The sequence below is a fragment of the Anomalospiza imberbis genome, chromosome 3 (genome assembly GCF_031753505.1).
Source record: "Anomalospiza imberbis isolate Cuckoo-Finch-1a 21T00152 chromosome 3, ASM3175350v1, whole genome shotgun sequence".
Lineage (NCBI taxonomy): Eukaryota > Metazoa > Chordata > Aves > Passeriformes > Viduidae > Anomalospiza > Anomalospiza imberbis.
In genome coordinates, this window is record NC_089683.1 from 18,166,111 (window position 1) to 18,181,507 (window position 15,397).

The following is a 15,397-nucleotide window of genomic DNA, read 5'->3' on the forward strand; positions in this document are numbered from 1 at the left end:
ATTGCAGCCCAGAAAGCCAAATATATCCTGGGCTGCATCAAAAGTAGCATGGGCCAGCAGAGTAAGGGAGGGGATTCTGTCCCTTTGCTCTACCCTGGATGTGCATCCCCACATGGACGCACCCAGGTCTGGGATCCTCAGCAAAACACAGATTACACACTAGGAGTTGGATTCATCTAATCTAGAAGCAGAGACCCTACTAAGAAATTATTCTGTTCAGGTTTACTAGGTCCTACATTCAGTCAAGAGGAAGAGGCAAGACTACCCATCAAACCATTCAACCCAGATGTCTAATTGATTTAGAGGGACAGGATCTGTGTCTAGTACCTATAAGAGACAACTGCCCTAGGGAAGGTGCACATGTGATATCAGGACATAAATCCTGTGCTATGGCAGAAGTTTCCTCAAGGCATTGAGAGTGCAGTGTAACTAACTCCAATTGAAATCAGTGGAGGATCACAAAGACTAAATGTGTATTTAGCTAAAATAAAGCAGAAGTTATAAAATTATAACAGCAAACATTGATAAATGTTGCTCCAGTACTTGTATATTGTTTCAATTAAATCCTTGCTTTACTCTGAAATGCATGTAATGCATTCTATTATGGAATAACCAATCACAGAAATGTGAAGGACCCTAGATGCATGGTGCAGAAATGTAGACTTCAGAACTTTTTTATTTTTCCATTTAAACCTCTTAATACACATGTATCATAAATGAAAGACATGCATTGCCAGCCTTCCAGATGTTCTTGGTTTCCTTTGGGCGCTATACTATTTGCTGAAAAAGACTTCTTGCTCAAGAGAAGCCTTTGACAAATCTTCACTGGTTGAAGGGTATCACCCCTGTCTAATGGATTCTAAGTACAAACAAATAAATTAATCTCTTTCAAAAATAAATAGAGCTTGCAAATAGCAATCATAGATCTAAATGTGAAAATATGGAGTTTTTCGTGGTTGCAGGGCAATACTTCTAGGTTAAAGCCTGATTTATTAAATCTCCATCAAAGTTTACTATTTCAGTCATATCATCTATCAATAAAGAGGAAATAGTATTTTGTTTCCCAGACTATGCAGAACTCATGAAGCTGAAGTAATACTAGTTGCTTTTTCTGTCAAAAGGAAGTTTGTGCAAAGAGAAAGAAGAGGAATGTAAAATGGATACAAAAGACCTTGTGATAATTATCTGTCACTAACTACACATCAAATCTCTAAAAAACAGTAGGTTAATGATGGTAACCTGTATAACGAAGATTTCCTTCTATAAGTATATACACTCTGAGAAACCTTTTAACTCCAGCTTCCCTCAACATGGCAGAATATCATATTGCAAATGATAAGGGAACAGTTGTGAGGCAGGGGAGGAAGCAGTTCTCAGCCTGGTAAAAGCCATTTAACTTGATGCCATTTCAAGCAAAATTTGGACAGCAAAAAGGAAAGATTTGTTTCCAAGAGCCAAGAAAGCTGACAGTCCCATCCGAGGACCAGCATACATATAGCCAGCAGCATTTCTGTTATATCAGATTATTGGCACTGCCAGACTAAGAAACTGCTAATTTAAAACTTTCTCTGCTGCCTCAATCCAACATAGGAAGTATTCAGCAGCATCAAAGAGTTTGGTGGTTCCAAATGTACCACAAGCACACATGATACCCACCAATTCATCAGCCTGAAGGAGAGGGTATCATATAATCAACAAGAATTACAAAAAAAATATGAGAAAAGTAGAAAAATATTGAGAAGAATTTGTATTTTCCTCATTATAGAGTGCCCAAGTGGGAACCAGCAACTGAAAATCACAGGAGAAAAATCACTGGCAACTTTTCTGACAGTGATATATGTACAGTTCAGCAATCTCATACTCTCAGAGAAATAGACATAGGATTGACAAGTGACTGGCTGGAATATCTCTGAAATAATTGTGGAAGAGTACAACAACATGTATCAATGAAGGATTTACTACAGAATGCTACTTAAAAAAATAGGAAGGCTCCAGCATTGAAAAACTTCATCCCAGAATCTGCAGCAAGGTCAGTCATTTTAAGCAGTTTCCAAAATGGGCAACACTTACAGATCCTACACTCTTAAAGTCAGTCTTAATGGAATGTCCTCATCATCTTCTCTGCTTGCCTGCACATCACAAGCTGTAGCATTCCATCTAATGACAACTTGTAGAATTAAAACATATGTAGCTATTATATCTTCTTTCACACTTGACTTGACGTGCTGCAGGTGTTTCTAAAACAACACGCAATTAAATGAACAGAAAGTGAAGATACAGTCACTAGCAGAGCCCATAGTAGCCACAGTGCCAAGACTTCCACCAAACCTGGGGAGTTTTGCTGCTGAATTCTTACATGTGACTTTAATGTATATTATAAAAACAATGAAAAAAGGCACAGTGTTCAACTACTCACCATACATGTGACTGAGTCTTTATATAGAATATAGTGACTAATTTGAAATTCTCTAAAAGAAATAGGACACTTTTTTGCATTCCAGAGGGATTTTCATCTCTTACATACATACTGTATTACACATAGGTATGGATCTTCTATCTGTATTGTGTTACAGATTAACTATTTTCATGAAGAAATATAAATACTGTACTACAAGTAGCAGTAGTACTCTGCACCATCTAGGATTTTGTCTGTGAACATAAAAGAGACTTCAGAATCTACCAAGTGAAGGAGTATAAAAATTAATTTTCCATATTGTTGACAAGATAAAATGCATACACTTGGCCTAAAATCAACTGTCTGCCCTTATGCCATGTAACTATTTTATTACTTCAGAATAAGTACATTCAAAACTCCCCTTTGAGTCACTATACATCACACAGTATCAGTCTATACATCATTCATCCAGGAAATACCACACGTACAGCCAAAAGCAAAAGTGCTATTCTGTACCCATACCCTCTGCAATGAAAACAAAATATTAGGGTTTTCTGTGCTGCAGGTGTTTTTTCTCCCCTTTTATTTTTCATTGTCTTTACTACTAGAAAAAAAAAAAACTATGGATTTTCACACATTAATACATCTGAATGGATGTTTAAGATCTAAAAGCACAGATGGTATTGGAGGTGAGCCAACTTTGAGGCTTATTTTGTAGCTTGAAGCTTTTTTGCTCTGCTGATCTGCATTCAGAAGGCACCATTGGGCCCAAGAAGCAAAATACCCGGAGTATTCATGGGCATAGGCAGAGATTCTTGTCTCTGTTTAGGCTGACTTAAGATCTATGCTGTAGCTTTGCCAGATTTCCAGCATGTGGTTGGTATGCAACGACACATCTGCTCTGACTGAATGGGAGAGAGGGAGATGCATGAAAATGGCTACTATTTCAAAATCATGCTTTTCTGTGGCAGAATCAGAATCTGCCTGGAACAGGAGACATGAATTTTAGAGGACGAATACCCAAGTTAGTAAAGGTAAAAATAAACATGGAGTATGGTTTTACTGTCTGACTTTTATTGAACTTGTATATGTCAAATGTGAAACATTTTATTAGAGGAAATTATTTTTCTTTCCAAAAGACTCTCCTTTTGTTCTATCTAATTTAATTTTCACAAACCTTTACATTGACAATCTCTTGGCCAGTATCCTCAACACATAGTTGCTGTGAGTTCAGCTTTCCCTCAAAGGATGTGTAGAACAAACATTAAAAAGGTGTGCAAAAGTACTAGAAAATCCTCATTTCAACTTTGTTACTGCCATGAATTTTCTGAAACATTAAATATATATAAAACAGTCTTTCTGTTCTCCCCTTATTCTTCTGTAAATTTTCTGCAATTTTCATTTCATTTTTAGTGCCTGGAGGGTCAAAGATTCTTCCACATAAAGGATGGAAATGCAGAAATAGACAACCTCTGTTCTAAAACTATCATAATATTAACAGCTAGAGTACTAAAAATTGTGGGGAAAAATGAAAAATTTCCCAGGGTGCAGGAACTTATGTAATTTATTCAAGTTAATATAAAAACCTAGCAAAATTAATCTAGATGAATCACTTGAAGACCAGCTAAGTGACTGTGTCTTATCCTCTAATAAATTATATAAGAATGTAATTCATTTATAAGGATATTGTGATATTAAATTAATCTATCTAAAAACAAGAGACAAAAGGAGGCATAGAAATTTTGCAAAGTATACTAAATTCAACTTTAGTCAAAGACTTGGGATATAAATCTCTTTGTCACACAATTCCCACATAAGGGTCACTGATGTTCCAATGCCATTGTCTATATAGGAGAAACATGATGGTCAAAATGTTTCCTTAGGCAGAACTGCCTTACTAGTGAAGAAAGGACCCCAAAAAATCTGCCTGGGTGGCCAAGAAGGCCAATGGCATTCTGGCTTGTATCAGGAACAGTGTGGCCACCAGGAGCAGGGAAGTCATCCTTCCCCTGTACTTGGCACTGGTGAAGCTGTGCCTTGAGTTCTGTGTCCAGTTCTGGACCTCCTGAATTTAGTAAGGATGTTGAACTGCTAGGGCATATCCAGAAAAGGTAACAAGGCTGCTGAAGGGTCTGGAATCCAAGTCCTGTGAGGAGCAGCTGTGAGAGCTGGGGTTGTTTAGCCTTGAGAAAAAGGAAACCCAGGGGTGAGTTTATCATGCTCTAAAACTACATAAAGATGGTTGTAGCCAGGTGGGGTCTGCCTCTTCTCCCAGGCAAACAGTGACAGGACAAGACGACACAGTCTTAAGCTGCACTGGGGGAGGTTTAGGTTGGACATTAGCAATTTCTTCACAGAAGGGGTGATTGGGCATTGGAATGGGCTGCCCAGAGAGGTGGTGGAGCCATTGTCCCTGGAGGTATTTAAGAAAAGACTGGATGTGGCACTCAGGGCCATGGTCTACTTGACAAGGTAGGTTATGTGTTGGATTTGATGCTCAAAGGTCTTTTTCAACGTACTTGATTCTATCTTCAATTCGAGCATTTTGTACTCACCTTCCAAGTAGATAATGTCCAATATACTTATATGGTGTCCTAATTCCAGATTTCTGAAGGTCCTATGTCATCTAATATCATATTTAAGCACTAATTTATGAACAAATAAATATACCTCAGTGCATAAGGTGAAACACATTCCTTATTAGTGTGCTAAATACTGTAACAATTAGAAATTTATGTGGACCTAGAAACCAAACTTCATCTCTGATTTTTGTTTGAAATTAATCTGGTTTGCATACCTATATACACAGGATGTTTGTGAAAAAAAGTGCAAGGGGTGACAATTACTGCTCAATATTCAGACATCTCCAATTTTATAAAGTATTATTGCAAAGCTAATAAAAAAACCTCTGCTATAATTTTTCTCATGGATCTAATTACTTTTTTCTCCACATTGAGTCCAAAATTTTCAGTCTTTCTCTGTCATCATGTGTTATCATTGTTGCTTTGATCTAAGAAATAGCTGACTAATATCTCTTTGAAGTTCATCAGCTCTCTACTGATTCTTAAATGTTAATTAAATGCATTTTCAGCCTCACCTGAATGTTTCAACTTTCCTATGAATATAATTTTTTTCTAGTCTATAATAATTTCATGGTGGAAGAAATTTTCACAAGTAATGCTTTCATACAAAAAAATTCATTACATTTCAGTGATATTTAAGAAATGTGTTATAAATCATCTGCAGCTAGCTTATATTTGCTTAAATAACCATATGTCAAATCATCCATTTTTATCTCAAATTCATAAATTTGGAGTAATAAAGCAGTTGAAATATATGTTCTTTTATCAACTGTGCACCAAATAACTTGCAGATCAAATGTACAAAGACAAGGGAATTCAAAGGATGTATTTATTATGTCACTACAGATTAGTTAATAATGAAGATATCTAATTATGTAATTAGATTTAGCATTCAGATGCCACACACAATTAACTTAATTACAAATGAATTAAAAAATCAATCCTGCAAAAGGTAAACTTTTACTATGGGGCTGCTCAATAAATTTTTCAAATATTGCAGACAGAGATATGAAGTATTTAAGATACCACTAAATGCAAATTAATGACAAAATAATTTGTGTGTTTCTTCTTAACATGAACATACTCATACATCAAATTTAGAGTCCATTACTTTGTCTAGTAGATAGCAGTAATAATGAAGATAATGCAGAATTCTAATTATATCTGGAATAGGACATAAAGAAAAGCAAACTATTTTGTACTTAATGTCATCTTCTCTAAAGAAAAGCAAAAATCCCAGTTGGTCAAGAAAATGCTTCATATTTTTGTGATAATGACCTAGAGACTATGCATGGTGATTCTGATTAAAACATGAAAGAGCTATTTCAAGTCATGTAACTCAGTCATAAACTGAAATTGTAATTTTTCTAAATTTCAATAACCATTGAGAAAGCAATAGGATAAACTGACAGATTTCCCAGAAGTATTTCAAAATGACCAGAGAAATCTTCAAATTCTGATTGTAATTTTAACTCAATCCATTACAAAAACAGACTGGTGAAATCAAATATCTACATTTTATTAACAGATACTGAAAAAAAAATACTTCAAATCTCTTGAGTAAAAATATGCTTCACTGACAGTGAAATCAAGTGACTATATATTTGATGTACCAAACCCAAAACCTGTGAGGAGTTGGAGTGAGTTTTCTCAGTCCCAGTGTGCTTTGGATCACATGCTATTGGGCTCCCCCAACAATTATAAAGCAGTTATATTGAAAAACTTTTAGCTTGAAGTTAAAGCAGTGGAGTGAATGGTGCATGACTACTGGTCCGGTATGAGCTGCTCAGGACCATGACCTTGGATGAGGGAGTCTGAACTGGCTCCATAAACTTAGCTATTAACACCACAACTGATTCCTAGATACATACTTAACTAGTCAGAGAAACCTACTTTCTTTCTGCCTCTGATCCCAGAAAGGAGAATCCAGTAAAATATCACCAGTCACAAGTGTCTCTTCTGTAAGGCTTTCTTCATTCTTCTCTTTTCCCACTTGCTTAAGCGAGGCTCCTAAGAAGTTTTCATCATTCATATGGCCCATATCTGAAGGCTCAAGGATGCAGAAACCAATTATTATTTAATTAATGAACAAAAATCACTAAAATTTTAAGGCCTGATGAATGAAAATTGAAGACTATCCATAATTTCGCTGATGTGAAAGGGAATACCTCAACTGGAAGAAGATTACGGAAGGTGAATAGGATATTTATGACTTTTCCCACGTTAATTATACAACATCTACTCCAAGAAAATTTCACAATCACTGAAATTGTAGTTTTGCTGGAAATGGGACTCATGCTAACACTAAATCAGGCCAAATACAGCCTTGTGTTTGGGCTTACATACCCTTGAGTTCCCTGGCAGACAAGTTCAGCAGTGTGCACCTGCAAAACAGAAAGCCAACTTAATTTTTGACTTCATCAAAAAAACTGTGGTCAGCAGATCAAGGGAGGTGATTTTCCTCCTCTATTTGCCCTCTTGAGATGCCACCTGAAGTACTACATCCAGGTCCAGGACCTTCAACATAAGGACCCATCAGAGCAAGTCCAGAGGAGGCCACAGAAGGAACACCTCTCCTGTAAAAACAACTCACTTTGCTGAACAGCACAGTGGGGAGAGGGTTCATATCCTTCTTCCCATCCCTTGTCTTTGCTGTTAACCACCGCTGTCTGGAGTGTAGAGAAAATAATATTGCAGTTCAGATTTGTTAACACCCACTTTTGCATGACCCAGAGATAGGGGATATTTTTTTCACTTTAAGGGTGTAAAAATCATACACTCTATGCAAATTTGCAGCAAATTTCAGTCCATTTCAGTCCCCTGGTACAAACAACCTGTTTAATAATAACTTATTTGTGTTCCAGTTGTGGATGCTTCTTTGTAAGATGAGATTGTGTTCATTCTTTATATACTTTATATACCTTATTTTTTTTAATTCCTTGGGGTTTTGTATCTTAAAAAAATGGAATCTAAATAAAAGGTATCCCGATAGGTAATTGCTGCTGACTGAAAATCCCTCAATAGTACAATTTCCTCCAAAAGCATCAGCTCATGAAGCTTTAATTAAATTTTACTTTTTGGGACAATCCACTGACTAGACAAAATTTTCAAATAAAAACTTTGAAATAAAATATTGCTGTCATTCCTTTCTGAGGCTATGTGGTTCATTTCAATTTCTATATTAACCTTAATATATACTTTATAGTCATTACTGTAAGCGTATGAAAGAATCAAAATAATAAGTTTGAAATATCATTTAACCAATTCAAGAAGTAACATTGTCCAAGAACATGCTGTTAGCTCACCAAGCTGAGTGGGGAGTTGAGATTCCTGCTTCCCTTTGATACATAATGCAATTAACTTTTAGGATGTCTGAATTTCTTTCCCAACTGAAATGCCAGGTCCTGACCAGATGGGCTGATTAGGGAAACAATATTTATTCCTGTAGTTTGCTGTCTAATTTTGCTATCTTTTGAGTGTCAGAGCGAAACATTCAGAATAAATGATCACTAAAGGTCATCCAAAATGAGTTAATATTTTTTAAAAAGCCTACAAAGTTATAACTGAGAATCCGCTTCTTCTGTAGTGACATCAGTTGTGTGTTTATCTTGAATTCTGCTCATGCACACTTACACTCCCAACAATATTGAGCTGGACACCTGCCCACACAAGAAACAAGTAACAGTTATCATTAGTTCTTATCATAAGAACTGCTACATGTGCACATCCTGTAAATTTATTTCAGCATGTAGCTTTTTGCCAAATTTATGAACTAAAAAAAAAAAAAAAAACCAAAAACAAAAAACAGAAAGTACAAAAAATACCTTAACAGAAAATACCTTAACAGAAAAAAAGCTTTTTCTGTTGAAAACTAACATCTAATATTACTGATGGCCAGAACTAATGCCCTCTGATGTGTTAGATGATTTTAATTTCCCATGCAGATATATTCATAATAGCAAGAAATGCTGATACAGTTAAAATTCAAAAAGGAAATCCTGTCCCTACAGCTGAGTACCAGCACTTTCGCTGTGAAGACACCAATATGTCTTGCATCATTCTGCAGAGATGAGGTGGAGCTTAAGACCTGCCCAGCTGCACCTACACCACCACTCAAGTGGTGAAATGAAAGCCAGCTCTGAGTTGCTCCCTGCTGTTCTCTTTGGAGCACCTCTGTGACCTGTCCAGGTATAAACAATCCCTGCTGCTACAGGGGGATGCTTTCAGACAAAGATTTGTGAGGACACTAAGTCAACTCATTTAAGCCATTCTCTTTTTGTCAGAAAATTATATTAACATAGAAAATGGACAAATATTTTGTAGATGGCTGTTTAATGAGTCTATGAGAGGGTATCATCTATTTTAGTTTTATGTGTAGACCAGCTCCATCCTAGTACTTTTCCCTTCCAACTACTAGCAGCAATCTTTTTCTGACCAAAGTTTTTTTTTTCTTGCTAGCACCAAACAGGATTTTTAAATTCCCCAAACTGTAATCTTGCTTGCTATCTGGCACATGCTATCAGCATGTTAAGCTTAAACTAGTGTTTTGGGAAGCCAGTCATAAATTCCTTCTTCCTTTTCCTCTCCCACCATTCTGCTGCTCCTGTTTGTTCTCTCACCAGGTAAATATTGTCCCAGTCCTCCAGCCCTGGCTCACTCACCAGTGCTTCCTAGTTCCTGCTCACTGTGGTAGAAATGCTACTCCAGCGAGTCCACAAGACAGTGACTGGACATTCAGCTGACCCCACTGAATTTAGAACCCCTGGCAGAAGTCTGGACAGTTCTTAGCTGTCAAACTGAATAGCTGTCAAAGCAAACCATGAACCTTTTATCAGAAATAATCCTAAAATCATAGCACAGGGATGACCAATCACTCTGATTTTACAGACTTACTGTACTAAACCATCTAAACTGGTACCCTTAGTCTCAGTGAAAAAAAGAAAAGGAAAAAAACAAACAAAAAAAAACACAAAAACAAACAAACAAACAAAAAAAAAACCTACACCTGTCTCTCTCTTGAGCTCTCCTAACTCAACTCTCCTGAAACCTGAAAACTGGGGATCAGTACTTCATTGTGCCATGGTCAAGCTTCCTCATGGAGATGAAAAAATACACCTTGTGTGAACACTTGCATTTCCCTAAGGTGACAAATAAAGTCTTCCTCAGCTTCAGATTGTTTAGAGCTTATCCTTCCACTCCCATAACACACATTCAAGGAAAGTATCTTTGAACCTTAGGTTCTATCCTTGATAACAATGCTCCTCATGTCTCACATTGAAATGACGTCAAATTGCAACCAGGAATAAAAGAGGGCACAAGAGAGAGCACGAGTAGGTAATGTCTGCATAGCATGAGGTAGAAAAAACATCAGTTCTGGCTCCTAAAGTATTTCAGAAAATTAATACTAAGCCAGACAGGAGCCAAGCCTAGTTTTACCTGCTAGGAGAATTCAAGCATTCTTCCCAGTAGTGATTAGGGCTTTCTAAATGGAAACAGGATTAAAGGATTCAAATGTCTTTAGAGATAACAAAGAGAAGGTTTCCCTTTACCAGCATGAGTGCTATGATTGCTTGGCAATGATTGCCACCACACATTCTGAATTGATTCAGATCTGCCAGCACTTGTTGGACAGCTAACACTGACAGCTAAGTTCTGCTAACAGTTACTGGATAAAACTCCTGGGGACACTTGGAAAAAGAGGTGTCTTGAACTACACAAGGGTGCCTCACTCACCTGCCCAGGAGTCCTCTGAATATGGGTGCTAGCCTAAATAGATATGCTTAGGGGGATTTCAGGTTGGCTGGCAATGCACCTCCCATGTGTACTAATGAGCAGCCCAGAAGACCCCCATTAGCCCTCTTCTCTGCAGGAACTGGGGAAGACTACACATGGCAGCAAAGTATTCTCAGCTGACCAACCCTCTGACCTGAGGAAAATAAACCAGGTGAGACTCAAAGGCAGGACAGTCACTTTCCCATAGCACTGGGTGCTCTTGATCACATTCTACACTTCAGCAGAACTCAGCGCTGCACTTCCCCAGTCATATCCCTTCTATGTCAGCACTTCCTTGGCAACCTGACAACCTGAGTGTGCCCTCCAATCTGCAATGCAGCTAACATTCAAACTACCTGTTTAATAGTGTATAACAATTTTTCCAACCAAAGATGGAAGAGAATGCATCCTGTGTCCCAAAGGGACTATTTCACAGCCATTTTCCTTGTTTTATGTACAAATGACATGGGTACAGATATAAAAGCATATTCCCTCTTTCCAAAAAGTCTGGTACTGAGCTTAGATCTGTTCAAGGACTACATTAACCTTTACACTGTTATTTACATGAATTTTGTCATCTTTTAATTACTGCTGGTTCACCCACAGAAAAAGCTGCCCTCTTCTTTTTAAGTGATGGCTGAGTACAGGAATTATTTGTGCATTACTGAACACATACCTAGTCATTAGTCTACCATTCATTTCAGAAGTTGATTACATTAACAATCCAACCATTTACAAGAGACTTAAAAATATGGTAGGTTTTTGTTTGTTGTGTTTTTATTTTAAATAAAAACCCACACTGCAAAAGCAAATGTAAAAAAATGCATTGTGCTTTTTTGTACCAATGTACTGTCTTGAAAGTTCTCTGAAGAAGACAAATATTTTCTTTAACTCGTGTGAAAGGAAGACATCAAATACTTGCATGTACTTCAATATGCATCTATGTAAGCAAAAAAATTAAAGGAAAGACACAGTCACAGTGCAAAGGAACATGCTGAGTGGAATTTGAGACAATTTTATTGATTTGTTTCATACATACCTGTATTTTTCATTGCTGTTTAGCATCTTGCATACCAAGGTAGAATAGCATGTGTCTGCAGCAAGTATCAAGTTCCACTTTACTGTATAGTTTATTCACCAACCTATATCCACATAAAACACACTTATTGATTTCTTATATTAAAGACATAGGTGATATCAACAATTCTGTACTACAAATCATGGGATAATCTCATACTCCTGCGCAGCCTTCTATTTAAGAGCTTCACTTCTATCACACTGGGGTTAATACAGGAGGTTGTTTTCAACCCTGAATATCACTAACTCCATTCAGCTGTCTTCATGTTGACACAAATGAAAAACAAGTCCTGTGAAAGCATTACCAAACTGGTATAATAACTGATAAGCTACAAAAATCTGTTCTTTTCTTACAAGCTTCTCTATTCCGCACAATTTCTTCTGAGACGGAATCAGGTAATTTGAAGCACAAACAGATTAGCTTTTCCCAGATGTCCCTGCTTAAGCACTATATTTTCAATATATTATGTAACATGTCATTAAAGTTAATTCATCTATTTATTGCCAATAGCTTGCTGGTTGGATTGGCACATCCCCCATTAATGACTCACTGAGGAACCAAAAGTCATCTTTATGGATTTCTTATTACATATGATTTTACATATTCTAAATAGCATGATTTTCCAAATTTTGTTTTAGTGTTCTTGATTAGCTCATCAGTATTTTGTAGAATTAGTAACCTTATATAAGATAATATTTTTTTCTAAAATCATGAACAAAGGCAAGAGAATCTCTAACTTAAAATACCTGTTTAAATTAACTTCTTTAGGGAAGTTATTTATTTACTGTAAGTATTGTAGTAACAATGAATTTTCCTGATGCTGAACTGTTAAAGTCTCTAAAATTCGAGAACAATGTATAAGAAGAATAAGCACTGTACAGATGCTACAGGAAGTTGGAAAACACATAATCTAAAATAAACAGGGTTTTTTTTAAACATTATTTTCTCAATATCCCTTTATAGTCACAGAAAAATCTCTTAGAAGATTACTCAGGACTTTTACCTATATTTGACACTTTGATAAGGAAATCAAATGCCAAATGCCACAGGTATGAAGAAGATAAGGTGTCTGATTTTGTGAATTTTGAGGTGTGGATTTTGTGAATGGAAGCTGCAGCACAGCTGTTTTCTCTGCAGTTGTGGAATGATAGGAAGAGGCAGTCCTCGGGCAAAGGGGCATAAGGCAGGCAAAGGACTATCACAGACCAGTCTCTTCTCCTCCAGCATACATGTGATACACCTCTAAAAGGAATAGCTGTCTTTTAGGTTGAATATGTTGTTATAGTGGCCAATTAAATATTTGAAATAAATAAAAAATCAATCAAATTAATCAATTAAATATTTTAAAAGGTGTTACGTGTTGACTTACTGTAATAGTAGTTAAATCTTTTTCTGATATTTAACCTGTAGCCTCCAAGAAGCAAGAATCCATTTTTCCCCACAAGCACCAATGTGTCCACATTGTCAAAGCAATCAGCTGCACACTAAAGACCTTATTTTCAAAAGATCATGAGAACATAACACTAACTTGACTATTTAGCACTAAACATTAATTTTACCAAAGCATAATAGCCATTCAAACATTGCAATCTGTAATTAATTGGGAAACTTATAAATCAGTAAAAATCATCATGCTGACCATGGGAACTTCAGTTTGCCTCTCTGTAGGCTCTCTCCCCAGCTCAACAGCAAAACTATCCACAGGTGTTAGTGCTGTGTGAGTTACAGCAGACATATAGCATCTACTTTTCTCAATCATGCTAACGTTTCTGTGACTGTGAAGAAAGAGAACAGCATTAAACCATGAATAAAGAATTAGATCAAAAATGCACAGACATTTCAATATAGCTTTTTCGTGGGTGGCATGGTTTGAATTAAGCAATATTATATCTTGAACATATCAAGGTACAGAGTTTTCCCTATTTCTTTTTGCGTTATGCAAGCTAGACTGATGTTTCGGCAACTCTCATTAGTTATTTGCAGATTTGAAGAGAATATTTAAACAGTTTTTACTTCTAAGTTGCTATAGCATTTTTCTTTTATAATTGCAGCAGATGTTATAATGGTTGTTATTGTGGCCAAGGTGAGTTACAGAATCAGAGGCCTCTGAACATGACCTTTTTTTAAAAATGCACAAAGAATGATCATAAGGAGGAGCTTTGTCAATGGTTTCACTGTGGCCAAATCATCTTTGAGAAAAGTGAGCTGTGGGTTTAAATCCTTGGCTCCTAGACAGCAGCAAGGTCTGATCCTTGACAGTATCGAATGAGAAACAGAAGGTCACTTACAAAGTCTACAAATTAAAAGCTCCAGTTAAAACAAAACTGACAATGCATGAGAGTCTTTAAAATAAGGAGGAAAAATACAATTTAGAATCAAGAGTACTATGAAACTCATCAGGGAAGATAATCGGGAAGAGTTACTTATTAAAAGCCCTAGTATATTATGGAGAACACCTTAAGATACCAGAGTGTAGAATCAAGATGCTGCAAAGTAGGATCATATCACTGCATAGAACAAAAAGAAAAGTGGGACTATAAGAAGACAACAGAAGGCAATGCTTATCTTATCTGTTAGCATAAACTGTCCCACCTTAAGAAATAATTCACAGGCATTTAGGCCAAATAGTTTACTGTCTCTCTGATATGATATAGTAATATAAATTTTTAGTTAGGATATAGTAATATAAATTTTTAGTAAGTATATAGTAAATATAATATATAAATGTAATATATAAATATATAGTAAATATAATTTTTAAAACAGTTTTAAAAATTAAGGTTGCTAAGTTACAACATACTTTATCAGCAAATTTACCATTTCTAAAGACTCATATTGAAGGAAACAGATAACAGTGGTGCTCCTATCATTTTCTGAGCAGATAAAAATTATTTTTCTCCGGTGTGAAAATTTAACTTTAAAACAAACTAATGTGTGTGCTTTTCTGGCAACAGAAATGTAATTGTTCATTTCCATGCTGTAAGTTGTATGAATTTAACAGGAAAATACATTGTTAGAAGTGTCTCTCAGTAATGAGTTTGGTTCTCTGGATATTTTAAAAAACACATTTAACCTTTTCCATTACTATTGTTACTAATGTACCAACAGTATAAGCCACTGTGCTCCTAAAATGCAGATACCTATATAGATTTAATTACCTTTAATTTAGCCCTGTTGGAAGATTTCTAAGTTACAGCTTCTGGAAACAGCACAGCTTCCTTTGGTCTGGTCAAGCCTTATACAGTCACCCAAAGTCACTAGTAGCTCAGGAACATTATTTCAGAATATTCCACCCTGTACAAAAGATTTAAGTTCATGCTTCAGCAAGGTGATATCTTTATATATATATTCCTAAACTCAAACCAAATTGCCTTGGTATGAAACCCAGTTGAGAAAAGATGTCTGGGTAAAATTAGAGGAAACAGATAAGTTACATTCACATCATAACAGATGTTATAACATCTGTTATATGGAAATATAAGGTAAAATACAGTTGCTGCTCCCTAGATGGAATGTGGTTGGCATGCTCGAAGCTTGAAAAAATAGTATGCAAAGATTTTCCTGAGATGG